We start from the raw sequence: 17023 nt of genomic DNA, 5'->3' as shown, positions 1-17023 counted from the left end.
TACATAAAAAATAAGTAGCCAAGTAAGTTGCAGTTAACTATCTAGAAATATCAGTATCTGGAGTCTTTAAAACATACCGTCTAAAATATTTCAATAAAGAACTGATCTTTTCAATAAAAGATTATGGAATAATCAAATATTAAAGTTGAAACTTGAACATTAATATATTTTGCACCGTGTTAAAAAGTAACTAATAATGGGTCACAGATTCAATGAAAACCCAAGCAAAAATAATGGAGGATAGTCTTCAACTTTAAGTAATACAATAACATTGCAGACAAGCAAAAATTAAATATGTCATTTAAACTTATTTAAAATTGCAAGCACTTTTCAAAATACAGTTGTAAGTAATCCAAAATATAAGGCATATCCTTGAAAAATACATGCAAATTACATGTTCAGAAAAAAGATAAAATCTAAATTACATAATAAATGTTCAAAATTCAGTAATAAGAAAATAAACATCTTTAACCCAACACAATAAACAAAAGATTTGAGATTCTAACTCACCAGAGATGTGAATATATGAATAACAAGTATATACAAGATATTCTGTTTCATTAGTCATAGGGAAATGCAAATTAAAATCAAAATATGATACAGCTACATTCCCTATTAAAGGAGAAGTTTGGCAAAGCCAAGTCTCAAAAGGCAGAAATGAAATGTAGCACCATCTTAGAAAATAGTTTGGGATTTTGTAAAACATCACAATTCACTTGTATTTATGGGAAAGATAAGTTCACATAATTACAGAAGCCCCAATGCCAGCTAACTCAAGGTTAGGGAAAGACTAGGATTTTCTAGTCTTTACCTGAAGGTCTGGGAATCAGACCTTCTGAAAACTGGCAGGCTGGAGACATAGCATGAATCAATGTATCAGTTCAAGTCCAAAGGAGGAGAAAAGAAAATAAGCAATACCCTGGCAAAGGCTCTCATGCAATAGGATTCTCATTCATGATGGTCTTCTGTCCTACTCAGGCCTTCAAATTATTAGAGAAGACACTCACATTAGGAAAGGCAATCTGCTTTACTCAATTTACTGATTAGAATGTTGATCTCATTCAAAGAAACTCTCTAAAACACCCAGAATACTAGTTTGACAAAGTATCTGGGCATATTAGCCTGTCTAGCTGACACATAAAATTAGTGTTCACTCATGTCCAGACAGTTACACAACAAAAATTTATTGATAATCATCAAAACTAGAAGCAACCCAAATGTCTATCAACAAAAGAATAAGCAAGCTGTATAATTACACAGTGGATTGCTATGCAAAACCCAAGCAAAATGCAGACATATACATTATTGAGAAATCTCAAAATCATTATGAAAAGTGGAAATGTCCACATATGAAAGACTACAAATCATGACGTATGTATATTATATTCTAGAAAAGGTCAACTGTAGAAGAAATCTGTGGAGCTGAGAATGTGGGGAAAACAATGGAACTCGTGGATGATAGAAAAACTGTAAGACTGCAGACAATGAGTGGCACTCATGCATGGTCTTCTGGAGTCAGGGAACATACCCTATAGTGGTCATACAGCTATCATAAGGTGTTGGTGATAATGGAAAACCACTGGTTTCAGTAGCAAAGTAAAGTAGGAAATTTTTCAGGTGTGAAGAGAATGTTTCAAGCTCCTTCAGGAGAAATTAGCCCCAGCTGGGAAGTACTCTCCTCCCCATAACAGAAAGTTCAGCTAGACAAGGCCAGAACCACTGCTTAAGATAAAGAGCCTCAAAAAATATTCACTGAGCTTTCAGTAATAGATAGTTTAAAGAGGAGAGACAGTAAAAGTGAGTTGAGTGACAAAAGCAGTTGTACATAGGAGCTACAAACAGAGGAGCAGTAGATAATAAGAAAACCCTTTTTTCTATACACTCTGTGGTGAACAAGAGTATCAAGAAACTAAGGGCTCAGGGAGATTCATGCATTCACTCTTGAGCCCTCCTCATTACTTAGCCTCCCTGGGTCTGTGGATTATACATAACATGATTATCCTTAATATTTATAAGTGAGTAAATACCATGTTTGTCTTTCTGGGTCTGGGTTACCTCATTCAAGATGACCCTTTCTAGTTCTATCCATTTGCCTGCAACTTTCATTTCATTTTTAAACAGCTGAGTAATACTCCATTGTGTAAATATACCACATTTTCTTTATCCATTCTTCTATTAAGGGATAGCTAAAATGTTTACGGTTTCTGGCTATTACAAATAAAACTACTATGAACATGCTTGAGCAAGGTCCTTGTGATAGAATGAACTGTCCTTTAGGTATATGCTCAAGAGTGGTATAAGTGGATATTGAGGTAGATCTATTCCCAGTTTCCTGGGGAACTGCCATAATGATTTTCATAATGGCCAGGCAAGCTTGCACTCTCTCCAGCAATGGAGGAGTGATGTTTCTCTGTCTGCTTATCAGATGCATATGAATATATTGATGTTTTAATTATCTTCTGCAGCCCCACAGTCCGGTAGTCAGCAACCTGCCAGTCACTAAGGCCACAGCCTGGAGGAGCTTTTGGCCCTGTTGGCCTGTCTTTGAGGTTTAAAATGAGCTTCTGTCAGTCTACTAAGCAACAAAGACTCAGAAGTCAGATGTGGGAGTGAAAACCTGCTAGATTAGAAAAATCAGAAAGCAACCAGATGATTTTGCTTTTTGGTCAGAGACATGGTAAGCAAGTTTTGTCTCTTCCCTTGTCCCAGAACCAAAAGGAAGGTCAAATTCTAGTACCCACCCTTTCTTTCCTGTGGATCTTCTCTATCCAAATTGTTGGCTTCCCTATGGCTGATTCTGGCTAAATAGTCACTGACCCCACTCCCTAATTCAAGGTAAACTTTATTGGCTGTCTGGAGTGTCACATTGCAATCAAAATATCCCACAGCAGAGGAGTGTTCCCCTTGCTCCATATCTTCTCCAGCATAGCTGTCACTTGTGTTTTTTTTAATCTTAGTCATTCTGACAGGTGTACAATGGAAATCCCAAAGAAGTTTGATTTGCATTTCCCTGATGGATAAGGATGTTGAACATTCTGTTAAGTGTTTCTCGGCCATTAGAGATTCCTCTAATGAGAATTTTCCATTTAGATCTGTACTTCGTTGGATTATTTGGTTTGTTGGTATGTGATATATATATAAAAGCCCCCTGTCAGGTCAGATGTGGAGTTGAGGAAAATCTTTTCCCATTTTGTAGGCTTCCATTTTGTCCTATTAATAGTGTCCTTTGACCTACAGGAGCTTCTCAGTTCTATGAGGTCCCATTTATTGATTGTGCCTGTGCTATTGGTGTTTTGTTCAGGAAGTTATCTCCTATGCCAATGAGTTTAAGGCTATTCCCCACTTTCTCTTCTAGATTTTGCTAGTGGGGTAGGATCAGGTGGGGATGAGAACAGGAAGAAGGTTCAGTCATGGAGTAGGAGAGATGGAATCTACAATAGTGATCCCAGCAATGTCTCATATTAATGGCGGATATGTATCCTGAACTGGCCATCTTCTATAACCAGACAAGGTTCCTGACAGTGTGACTGGGACATCAATCCAATCACCAAACCTTCAACCTACAATCTGTCCTGCCTACAAGATGTGCTGGGGCAATGGTGGCTCAGAACTTATGGGAGTGGCCAACCCATGACTGGTCCAACTTGTAGCCCATACCCCAAGAGGGAGCCTATGCCTGATACTGCCTGGATAGATGGCCTGAAACCTGAGTCAGGACAGCCCAGAGACCGAGGATATAACCAAAAATGATTGACTCTTTGTGTGTGTGTGTGTGTGTGTGTGTGTGTGTGTGTGTGTGTGTGTGTGTGTGTGTGTGCATGGACATGCATGTGAGTGTGTGTGATGACTCCTAATGATACTCTGCTATAGATCAGTGCCTAGTTCCATTGTCATCAGAGAAGCAACTGAAGGGAGCAGATACAGAGACCCACAGTCAAATACTAGGTGGAGCCAATGGAACCCTGCAGAAGAGGGGGAGGGAGGATTATAAGAGCCACAAGAACATGGCCCATAGAATCAACAAAACAGGCCTCATGGGGGCTCACAGAAACTGAAGTGACAAACATACACCCTGGCCCTGTATAGGTCTGAGCAAGCTCCTCTACATATACCTTATAACTGTGTAGCTTAGTATTCTTGTGAGGATCCCCAAAAAAAATGGGAAGGGGGCTGTCTCTGACTCTTTTGCCTATGTTTGGAACCATCTTCCTCCTACTGGGTTGCCAAGTCTAGATGGGATATGAGGGTTTGTGCCTAGTCTTACTCTATCTTGTTAGACCATGTTCAGTGAACACCCCTAAGAGGCATGTTCTTTCCTTTCCTTTCCTTTCCTTTCCTTTCCTTTCCTTTCCTTTCCTTTCCTTTCCTTCCCTTCCCTTCCCTCCCCTTCCCTTTCTTTTTCTTTAGAAAAGAAACAGAGGAGGAATTGATCTGGGGAAGAGGGAAGGTTGGGGGAGGGAATGGAAGGAGAAGAGGGAGAGGAAACTGCAGTCAGACTGTCATGTAGAGAGAAGAATAAAAGTTTAAAAAAATAAAAGAGGATGAAGCTCGGGGCTGTGAGGGGCTGTATGGAAATCTACTATTCTCAAAGATTCCTGGGAAGAGTAAACTTGATTTCTATGTCTGACCCTGCACCATTCAGCATGAACAAGGCAAGGCACTAACTGAAAGATCTGAAACTAGGAGACCACTACAAGAAAATGTAGGGAAAATACTTGGAATACTAGCATAGGTAAGAAGACTGACAAGTGAAATTATATCAAATTAAAAGGCTTGTGACCTCACATTATCCCTCACTGCTGAAGGCTGTAAAGGTGAGCAGTTAACTTCAAATGCTGTGGGAATATAAAATTTCAGTGCTCACCTCCTAACTCAGGGTTGTAAAACTCATATAAATTCATGGTAAAATACCTTTTGGAGCTGGAGAATTAGCTCAGAGTACGCATTGCTCTTGCAGAGGACCCAGGCTCCGTATTCAGCACCCACATGATTCCTCACAATCATTTGTAACTCCAGTACTAGAAGAAACCAGTGCTCTCTCCTGACTCCTGAGGGCACCAGGCATGCATGTGGTACACATACATACAAGCAGGTAAAACACTCATAAACATACAAAATAATCTCTTAAAAGCTCAGCTTCTTTTCTTGTCTTTTAAAACAACTCTATCCCTTCAGTTTTAAACATCACTTTGACTGAAGATGTAGGAAAGAATCAATTTCCCTTCATTATAAAGCCTGAGTGTCAATTGCACCTGTAGTAAAAGTTCTAAGGACAGATATCCTTAGAACATATTAGATAAACAAAAGACAGATGAAGCCTAACTCTAATGCCAAAAGAATAAAACACTCAGCTGACTTTCAGAAAGCTATTCCTCATACTGAGCTGCCTTGCAGAGCCTTAATACAAAGGGAGGAGCTTAGGCCTACCTCATCTTGATCTGCCAAGCTTTGTTGACACCAATGGGAGGCCTGCCCCTTTCTGAACAGAAACAGAAAAGGAATGGGTGGGGCAGGGAGGAAATATAAAATAAATGAGTAAATTTAACAACAACAAAAACAAAAGGAATAAAACCGCGTCTTATAGTAAAAAGGTCTCCCTTTAGGTGCTTCTTTTAGTCCAATTGTAGAGGAAAATGCCAAAATAATCATAATGAATGACAGAGCCTGATTCTAATGCCCTTATCATAGACACAACAGTGTATAAGAGATAAAATTTCTCCTGATGTGGTAGCTCATGTCTTTAATCCCAGAATTGGAGGTAGCAGGCAGATCTGTGTGAGTTCAAAGCCAGCCTCATCTACATAGTAAGCTCCAGGCCAGTCAGAGCCATAAATAAATTAAATTAAAATAAACCTGTTTGCAAGCATTGTGCAGAGGGGAAAGCTTGAGCTTCTGCCGTGAAAAAAAAAATAGTAGTGTAGGGAGACACCTTATGAATGAAGAAAAAAATATTTACCCAAATATTTGCCCAAGGTTTAATATCAAAATATGTGATAAACTAAAAAATTTAGTAACCAAAAGTAAACAGAAAATAATCCAGTGCAACAGGAAATTGATATGAATTGACACTTCTCAAGTGAAGAAATACGAATGTCCAACAAATACATGAAAAAGCATTTGTTATCATTAGCCATCAGGGAAATGCAAAACAAAACAACAAACAGGGACCCTCTCACTCCATATAGAATGTTGGTTATTGAGGGGGCGGGGGAGAAAGAGGTGTAGGTGTGAACACAAACAACTCTCATACACTGTTGTGAGAAAGTAAATTAGTACAACCATTATGGAGATAGTTTAGAGACTTCCCTAAAATTTAAAAACAGGGGCTGTAGAGATGCCTCAGTGGGTTTGAGTGCCTGCTGTGCAAGCAGGAGGAACTACGTAGAAAATTCAGAATCCACTTAAAAGCAGAATGCCTATAACCCTAGCACTGGGGGAGGGGCAGAAACAAAAGGAACCCTAGAGCTTGCTGCATATCAGGCTAGATGAAAAATGGCAACCTCCAGACTCACTGAGAGGAAACACTGTCTCCAGAGAATAAGGCAGAGCACACTAGAGGAGGATACTTTATATGCACCTTTGGCCTTCAGCATGCACTCCTGTGCATTACCCCTAAAAGAGATCTATGTCATGAAGCAGGTATTCCACCTCTCAGTACACATGCAAAGGTAATGAAATCAGCATGCCAAACAGATGCCTACACACCAATGTTTACTAAGGCACCATTTAAACAGCTGCATATAGGTGCCCATGAATGGACAAATCCATGAAGAAAGCGTGGTCTATATGGACTATCATTCAGTCATTAAAAAAAACAATGAAATTCTGCCATTCTCATTCAAATGGATGGAACAGGAAAATATAGTGTTAAGCAAAATAAGCTAGACACAGAGCTACAAGTATCATATATCCTTTTCCATATACAAATTTAAAAAAAAACATCAACATCAGTGGAGATTGGTGATTACTACAGGTTGGGAAGAAATCACTGGGTAAAGGAATACAGGATTTGATTGATTCATGTTATATGTATAAACTAAAACATCATACATTACTCTATTTTACAATTAACACACATTAATTAAAACAATTTTAACAGCAGGCCAACATGATTACTTTCTATGAGGCCTCTCTTCCAACTTGTAGATGGTTCATACTTCATGTCACATGACATGGTCTCTTCTTTGTGTTCACACACACATGTAGAGAGATCTGGTATTTCTTCCTCATCTGGAAAGATGTAAATCCCACTGAGTTGGGGTCCCACTCTCACGACCCTGTTACAACTTGAATTACTTCCCTATAGATCCAACTTCTTTTATATTTTTATTTTAGTTTAGTTTTTAGGTTTTTAGTTTTTCCAGACAGGGTTTTTCTGTGTAGCCTGTCCTAATACTTGCTCTGTAGACCAGGCTGCCTCAAACTCACAGAGATTCTCCTGTCTCTGCCTCCTGAGTGCTGGGATTAAAGGCATGTGCCACCACCCCCCAGCAAGGCCCAACTTCTAAACACAGTCATCAACTTCTAAACACAGTCATACTAGGAATGGTTTAACATACAAATTCAGATGTGACACAATTTTATCCATAACAAGGAGATTTTATATTAACAATGGTGATTTGGGACTAGAGACATGGCTCAGTAAATGAGAACACTTGCTAGGCAAGCAAGTGGACCTGAGTGTGGATCCCAACATCCACGTAAAATGTTGGGCAGGCCTGATGTGAACCTGTAACTCAGCAATGTGAGAGACACAGACAAGATTGCTAGGATTTTGCTGGCTGACATCTTGGCTTAGTGGTCTCAAAGGAATAAGGTGAAGAATGACAGAGCATTATATCTAATGTCATCCTCTGGCCTCCACATGTGTGTTCAGATAGAGACACATATACATACACGTCACAAACATAGACACACCAAAAAGGTATCCAGCTAATACCACTTAATCCAACACAAATGAACTATGAGTTGACAGCAATATCACCAGTTAGTACTAGCAGATATGGAAAGTGAGGTGAACTATGTAATTGTAAATCTAGTTAATGTCTAGTTAACGTCCAAGCAAAACAAATTACAATTTCAGCTTTAAGTGAAAGAATGTGCTATATCAGTGCTCATCACAAATTAGGTACAAATTAAATTCATGAGGAGACAAATTGTGCTTTCCTCCCAGAGAGGTCATTTAATTCACAGCAGGAGTAATTTACTATAGCACTCCAGCATCTTACTAATTAAAGAGTAGCTCTGGTGATGTATTTAGGTTCACAGAGCCCCAAATCACTCATAAGTAAACAACACTTCATAAACAACAGTGTTTTGTCTAGAGTTGGGCATGTTTGACAATAATCAATTTCAAAGACTCCAGATTACGTTCTTTGTAACATACACTTCATTCCAAGTATCTTGAGCAAGGGAAACTGGGCCAGTTAGTGTGGGTTTTGATTGTTTTCCCTTTGTTGATTCTGAATTATAATAATACAGCATGGCTAAAGAGCCATGCTAATAACTTTGACAATATCAAAACTACCTCATCAACTTTATGAACCCACTAGAGGGTTGTCAAACCATATCTCTTTAATTGGAGTCAGATAGCCTTTCCCATTAAGAGCTGTTCACCTAGATTCTGTACCCTCGTTCGCTTAGCTAATAAAATCAGTGTGTTACTATATGTGGAGCATATCTGGAAATGAAAACAGCAAACATAAATAAGCTTTCTTTCTGAGAGTGAGTCACTTGGAAATATAGCAATGATTAGAGTCTACTGATTAAAAAGTAAAATTTTTAGGTTTTATGTCAGTATTAGTCAATTTCCTTACTATAACAAAATACCCAAGTAAGGTTAGCTTTATTTTTTAAATAACAGTTTTTTTCAGCTCTTCATCTTTCAGTAATGGGCAAGGAATCAATCACATCACCAGACAGGATGCTAGGGAATTCTGCAGTATCTTCCAAAGAGTTGGCCCCTTAGTTTAATCAAGGACCACAATGAATCCTACCATAAAAAGGTCCCACTATCTTCCAATATCTTCACGAAGGGGACTAAACTTCTGACACATGAACTTTTGGAGCATGACAAATAACATCTAAACCATAACAGCTAGAATTTCTAGTTTGAACATACTTATGTTTACAAATAATGGAACCAAAACACACGGTAGTCAGAACTAAGGGGAGCTGTTATGTAACTCCACTTTTACTCTCGGGTTATTGGATAGCTGGAACTTGATATCTCTAAAAATAACTACCAGAAAAAAAAACAAGTATTAGAGTTTGATGCCTGGAGCTGAGGAAGGTATAGTGTTTGCTTATGAAATTGGGTATTACAAAGTAATAAAAACCACAGAAAGTCATTTCTAAGAGGAGTTTGTTGATACTCCCTGGTGTGTTTTATAAGCAAAATTGGGTTTTCTACATGTGTGAAATCAAGAACTTTTTCATATGCTAACTTACAAGGGTACCGGGTTGTCCATAAGTCACCTCACAATATTGCATTTGAGCAGCCACAACAAACATGCTGAGTCCCTCTTGTGCCAGGTGCTGCTGTAGGTATTGGAGTTGGAAATCTAATGAGGAAATAGTGAGTATAAGTAAAATGGTAAATTATACAGTTTTAGGAGGTGATTGATACAATGAAATTATAAAAGAGAAATAAGTTACCAATGAAACAAGAAAATACCACTATCCTAGAATGTCACTAGTATCCTAGATGCATCTGCATCTTCTTTGAGCACAAGGCACTGAAGCATAGAATTAAAGGAATTAAAAATACAGAAGTATCATTTAAGCTGTTGACAAGTCCTGAAGGAGGCCCAATAGTGGTTCTGAAAAACAACAAGAAGGCCACTGTGATAGGAGGTATAGACCAAGGTTGAAGGTGATAGGAAAGGAGTTGAAGCTGGAGAACCCATTTGCCAACTTTAGTGCCAATGAAAGTCATAAAGTACTAAGTGGAAAGGTAATCTCTAACTCACCCCCATGGAACAAGAAGGAGACAATAGAAGGTCTGTCCGTGTGAGCCATCATTTGTCCTTCCAGAACAGAATTTCTAGAGTAGAGATAAGTTAAAGGTCATTTAGCAAATGTTTTAGGCTGGCAAGTCATCTTATCTTTGTGTCAGCTAATAAGTCCTGCTCTTTTGGTACAAAAGTAGCCAGAGATAGTACACAGATGAATGAAGTCACCATATTCCAACAAGGCTTTATCTACAAAGAAAGCCTTAGACTAATCTTAGTGGTTTGCTTCTATATCTTAGCAAAAGCTTTAGGTTTGTTTTCTGTTAGGTTAAAAAATTCCTAAGGTATACTGCAAATGGGCATCCCCAGCTATACTACAGTTCTTAGAATACTCACAAGGGGTCTTCATTCGGTTTCTGTTCCTTATTTTTCTTCCATAATTCATTTGTATCCATGACAGTCAATCAATGCTTGTGGAAAGAAAACTGACTCCCAAATGGGGCTGCAGCATCTCAAAAGTTCACTCCGAATAAACAACTGAGCTTACTGAATCTGTAATTTTACCAGAAGAAACCATGATCTTCCAAAGTAACTAGTGTCATTATGCCTAATTCTAACTGAAACAACTTAGAACTCACTGGGGAGTACAGCAATTATAATTAATTACAATGTGTCATATGTCTGAAAATTGCTAATACAGTAGTTCATAAATGATTTTATGCCAAAAATAAGTGTGTGATATGAAAGATCCGTTAATTAGTTCAATTTCATCATTTCACAACATATAAACATATCAAAGCACCTCATTATATGTGAAAATATGTATAATTTGGGGGGAATTGTGTCATCATAAAGCTCAAAATGTATATATGTCTGTGGGTTTAGCAGAAAATAATCCTTGTAGCTTAAAAAAAAGTACATCTATCACTTTAAAGTGGACTGAGGATTCTAAGCATAAAAAATAAAATTCTTTCAAGCTACAGATGTTACTCCGTGGTTAGAGCACTTATACATACAAAGCCTTAGGCTCTAGGCCTAGCAAGGCAAAAAGTTATGAATTTATGGATCTTTTGTCTAGTTAATGCCAACGATGCTTCTCAAATATCAGGATAATGTTTTACTGGTAAAAATAAAATTAGAAAAATGAGTCCTCCATGACATGTCTCACCTGCTTCCTATTTACAGTATCATATCTAGAAAAGAATAAACCTAAATCAAAATTAAACCTCCCCTGTCCCTGTAAGAGCCAAATAACACTGTCTGTGTTCCCTTCTTAAGCCATTCTTTAAAAACTGCTTTTCTGAGGATGGCTGGCCCTAGCTGTATCTCCAGAACTACAGATTGAGATCTGTGGCCAGCATGAACAGTTACATCATTAATTACAAGACTCAGAGTGCTGGCTAACACTAGGCCCTCAAGCCATCTCTGCCCAGACATCTCTGAAAGTGTCTTTCCCTGAGTAAAATTAAGTGTGAGCCGCCATCCTGGAACCCCCTCTTCAGGCTGACTTAGGGTCACAAACAGATCTTTATCTAAAACTAAGTGCAGAAAAACTTACAAAAAGAAAATTGCTAATATCATAGAAAATCTACAGTAACCAGTAGTTTTATATCCCACAAAGAACTACTTCTTAGAGAAATTGTATGATTCCTAGGTAATTTTTAAAAAAACTAGGAGTTATAATTAATACTGCATTATAACCTAGCTTACTCCAAGTTTGATCTAAAACCATTGATTGACTGTAGCCTTTGCACTTGGTCTTGGTACCTAGCATAGTGCTTCTCTTATACAATATTAGGATTTATAATAACAGACACTAGGCTACCCAAAACTGCATTGAATGTTACCCAGTAGAGGGACATTAAAACTGAGGGGCACATTTGTTAGTTTATAGTCCATTGCTGCTCAATGCATTCAGTTTCACTGGGAAAGTTTATCCACATGAAACCAGAGTTACTCTGTTGCTGTTGGCCTGGAACTAATTCTGGTGACAGAAACTCAAGGAAACAAAGCAACCTGTCTGACTTATTCTGCAAAGGGCAAACCTCCTTGAATCCTTCGACATTTTCTCTGCGTGTCTGTGCATCCCTGCACACATGTGTGCCCACAGGCATGTGCACATGTATGCACATGGTTGTAGAGAATAATGGCTACTTCAGGTCTGAGTCTTCAGTTGCCACCCGCCTTGTTTCTTGAGATTGGGTCTCTATTGGATTTTCCTGTCTTCACCTCCCCAGCAACGGGATTTCAGTCATGCACCACCAGCCCGCAGCTTATTATGTGGACTCTAGGGACTAAACTGAGGTTTTTCTGCTTGCATGCATGGATTTAAGAAACTTTCCCAACTGAGCTATCTTCTCAGCTCTGGGTTCTCTCTCTCTCTCTCTCTCTCTCTCTCTCTCTCTCTCTCTCTCTCTCTCTCTCTCTCTCTCTCTCTCTCTCTCTCCCTCCCTCCCTTCCTCCTCCTTTCTTCTTTCTTACTTAGTACTTACTTTTGTAAAGAAATGCATTCAGAGAAAATGCAAACTTAACATTTCTCCTTCTGAATGTGGTGGCACACACCTGTTGCCCCATACATGGGAGACTGAGGCAAGAGGATTGGGAGTTCAAGGCCAGCTGCATAATAATTCAACTTCAACATGCATTCCCACTATTGCTACCAAAAGACTTGTCTGTGAATAGTCCCAGCTGTTGCTGAATGTCCAAACGAATGTATCACTGGCTATGGTAGGAATTGCAAGAGAAGAGTTCAAAACATGACTCAAGCAAGATAGCATGAATGAAATAAGTGATTAACATTCCAATTTGTAGAATGACACTTATTGAAAGTAAGGATCATATGTGGTTTTGATTCTATTAAGGATTTGTTAACTTTTATTTCCATATGGATGTTTCCCTTAATATATGTATGTACACTGCATGCATTCCTGGTACTGGGGGAGGCAGATTAAATGGAGTTACAGATGGTTGTAAGCCACCGTGTGGGTGCTGGGAACTGAACTCAGGTCCCCTGCAAGAGCATCAAGTACTTTAACAGATGAGTCATCTCTCCAACCTCAGTGTTTTAGATTTTTAGAAAATAAATACTATGTGTACTATTAATAGTATTCCATTTTATGACTTTAATACAAAGTTAAATTCAGAAGAAATAAAAAATTATTTCTGAAAAAATCTGATCAAATAATAGTTCAACCATAATGTGACTGGAGGAAAGGAGGGATATAACAAATTTCAGCTGCCATTTTAGTAAAATCAAGTAAATATGTTTTGTACATAGGTCATATATATGGGTAAGTATGCATTTATTTCATAGTATCTGCAATTTGGTGCTAACATATTTGTACACTATCTGAAGATGTATTTATATGATTTTGGTGTAATAAAAAGCTGAATGGCCAATATATGAATAGTCCAGAGGTATAGGTAGGACTTCCAGACAGAGTATGTACTCTGGAGAGAAGAAAGTTGGGATTCACCAGCCAGCCATGGAGAGGAAAAAGGAGGTGCAAGATTGAAAAGTGATAATGTCACGTGACAGAATACAGATTGTATAAATGGGTTAATACGAGTTATAAGAGTTATTTGGGGACAAGCCTAAGCTAATGACCAAACTTCCATAATTAATAATAAGTCCCTGAGTCATTTTTTGTGGGCTGGTGGCCCAAAGAAGAATCTGACTACAACTGACATGAATTTTTACCTAAAATTATGAAAATGGTAAAAACAAGAAAGCTGAGATGGGTGTACCAGCGCCATCTGGGTTCATGAATTCAGGACCTCCTACAGTGCTCAGGAAAGACACTCTTGTGTTCCTAGATCTTATCCTCACCTGTTCTATAGGTAGCTTTATAGATCTCATTGTGGGAGCTCCCACTATTAGTAAATGAAAGTTCTATTAAATACGAAATTCGTTCTCTACCTCAGGAGATGGCATGTGGTTGTCACTAACAATAGATGATAAGCAGACACCCTGGGCATTATTTCTCTGTTTAAATCTCTCTGACCCTGCATATGAACCAGTTTAAAGAGACATCCTATTCTAAATCCAAAGTCATGGCAAAGTATCAGCATTTATTGAATGAGTAGTAAATTTAATATTTGGAAAGTTTTGTTTTCCTTATGATGATTGTTATTTTGTATGATTGTATGACTTTGGTGGTTTTGTATGAATACAATGTATACTAGGAACTCTCATGTGCACTCTCTGAAGAAGATGTGCTGAGTAAGGAACTATAAGAAAGTCAAAAGGCTTTTCTTGGGTCCCAGAGCTAGTGGTCTTACCCAGCTAAGTAAACGGCATGATTATAATGTGTAACCTAAGAACTATTGGCAAATGTGTATTAATTTCATATTCACTAATTTACTGGTTTTAATTTCTATTTTTATTATTTTTTTCTCTACTACAATAATAGAAACTAGAAGCTGTGACAATTTGTCTTATCCTTTTCACATTTTTTACTGGTTTCTGTCTTTTGTCCAACTGGTTGGACTCTGAGCAGTGTCAAGTAAGTACTAATAGCATGAATCCTTGTCTTGTCCCAGAAACTTTTAGGAAAACACCATGGTTCCTCCCAATCAGGGTTGTTGTTTGAGATTTATCGAGAAAAACATTTTCAAATACGTCATGTATATAAAATAATTACTTTCATTATGGTATTTTCATAGATGCATAAGCAATGCCCTTCTAACATGCTTACTCCTTTAACTTTCTTCTTTTCCCCTCCAGCTAGGCACTCTTTGTCCAGTCTCACCAGAATTGTTTGTTATTTTTTGATAATTTCACATATGCATATCACATGTTTTGATCACACCCACCCTCTTCACTACCCTCTAATCCCTCTCCTAACCCTATCACCATTATTCTCCACCAATTCTCCTTGTTTGTTTTTCAACTCATAGAGTCCACCTAGTGCTGCCAGCAGGTGCATGTCTACTGGGGCATGTATCTACTGAAGCAGGGGTGGCATCTCAGGGGCCACATCTCTGAAGAAAACTTGCTGTCCCTCTTCCACTAGCCATCAATTGTTAAGAACTCCTCAGCTAGGCTTGAGGATTACCACTTTGCTACTGCTTGATACTGGGGCTTTATCTCCCTTGATTTTGTATACACAGGTGGTGAAGGGAGCAGGATGAGGAATAATGGAGCAAACAGAGTTCAGGTGGGATGGGTGATAGGAGGGCAGGGTAGCAGAAGAGAAACTACAGGAAGGAATAACTAACAGAATTGCTCTTTACCACAAAGAAAATTTAAATCAAGAATGTGTGCTTCCCATTTACAACTTCACTAAGAGGTATTTTATATACCATAGCAATTCAACAGCTGAAGGCACGTACCTAAATTCCTGACCATACAGACAGAATTGTGTAGCCATCACCAAAGCCTAATTTCAAAGGTCTTTCCAACCACAGAGAAACCAATTTATTGCCAAGAGTTTTGAGCTCAGCCCTTCCTATCCTTAGCACTTACTAGGTACCAGCTATGTATTTTCATGGTTTGTCCTATTCTGAATATTTTCATATACAATTAGACAATTTGTGGTTTTTGTCACTGGCCTACATTTCATTTTCTACATTTAACCTTATAAAACAGAATCACTTTAAAACTATTGAATTAATCTCTTTTAATTAATTATTAGATTACTCTTGTTAATGATCTATGACTTTTAAAGTAATAACATATTGCCTTTTTAATTTTTTTTTATTTTTTATTTTTTTTATATTTTATTTTCCAGTTTAAATTTAGATAAGAAACAAGGTTGCTTCACAAGTCAGTTCCAGGTCCCTCTCCCATTCCCTCCCCTCCTCCCGTGCCCTCCCCCAACCCCCCCCTCCGTTAACCCCTCATTCCCCCAGGGAGGGTGAGGCCATCCATGGGGGTGTCCATAGTCTGTCATTTCATATAGGGCAGGGCCTAGACCCTTCCCCAAGAGTTCAGGGTGAGAGTGCACCTCACATTGTTCTATGGGAGTCCAAAGTCCCTGTGTATACTTGGGATGGGTACTGATCTGCTGCCCAAGGCTCAATAGATTCCCTAGGCCTCCTCACTGACACCCAGATTCAGGAGGTCTTGATCAGTAGCTGTTTCTGGGGGTTAAACCAGCCCAGTCTTAATCCCTTTGATCATCAGTCCTCCCTCTCTGTTACTGGCTTTCTTGAGTTCAGCTCAGTACTTAACCAAGGGAGTCTGCCTCTTCTTCGATCAGCCACTAAATGAAGTTTCTGTTTCCCAGACTCTCTGGCCATAGGATTGTAGGCTGGCACTCCCCAGATCTATGTCTAAAATCCATATATGAGAGAGTACATGCCATGTTTCTCTTTTTGTGACTGGGTTACCTCACTCAGGATGGTTTCTTTGAGTGTCATCCATTTGCCTGCGAATCTCATGATTCCGTTATTTTTTTCTGCTGAATAGTACTCCATTGTGTAGATGTACCACATTTTCTCTATCCACTCTTCAGTTGAGGGACATCTAGGTTGCTTCCAAGTTCTGGCTATTACAAATAAAGCTGCTATGAACATAGTGGAACAGACATCTTTGTTGTATGAATGGGCATCTTTTGGATATATGCCTAAGAGTGGCGTTGCTGGGTCTTGTGGTAGGTTTATTCCCATTTTTCTGAGGAATCTCCATACTGATTTCCAAAGTGGCTGAACCAGTTGGCACTCCCACCAGCAATGGAGGAGTGTCCCCCTTTCACCACATCCTCTCCAGCATAAATTGTCATTGGTGTTTTTGATTTTAGCAATTCTGACAGGAGTGAGATGGTATCTCAGAGTTGTTTTGATTTGCATTTCCCGGATGGCTAAGGATGTTGAGCACTTTCTCAAGTGCCTCTCAGCCATTTTAGACTCCTCTATTGAAAACTCTCTATTTAGTTCTGCAGCCCACTTTTTAATAGGGTCCTTTGGTGTCTTGGAGACTTGCTTCTTGAGTTCTTTGTAAATTTTGGAGATCAACCCTCAGTCAGATGTGGGATTAGTGAATATTTTTCCCATTCTGTGGGCTGCCTTTTTGTCTTACTGACTGTGTCCTTTGCCTTACAGAAGCTTCTCAGTTTCAGGAGGTCCCA

The sequence above is a fragment of the Mesocricetus auratus genome, unplaced genomic scaffold, assembly GCF_017639785.1.
Source record: "Mesocricetus auratus isolate SY011 unplaced genomic scaffold, BCM_Maur_2.0 Super-Scaffold_100010, whole genome shotgun sequence".
Lineage (NCBI taxonomy): Eukaryota > Metazoa > Chordata > Mammalia > Rodentia > Cricetidae > Mesocricetus > Mesocricetus auratus.
This window is presented reverse-complemented; position numbering follows the sequence as displayed.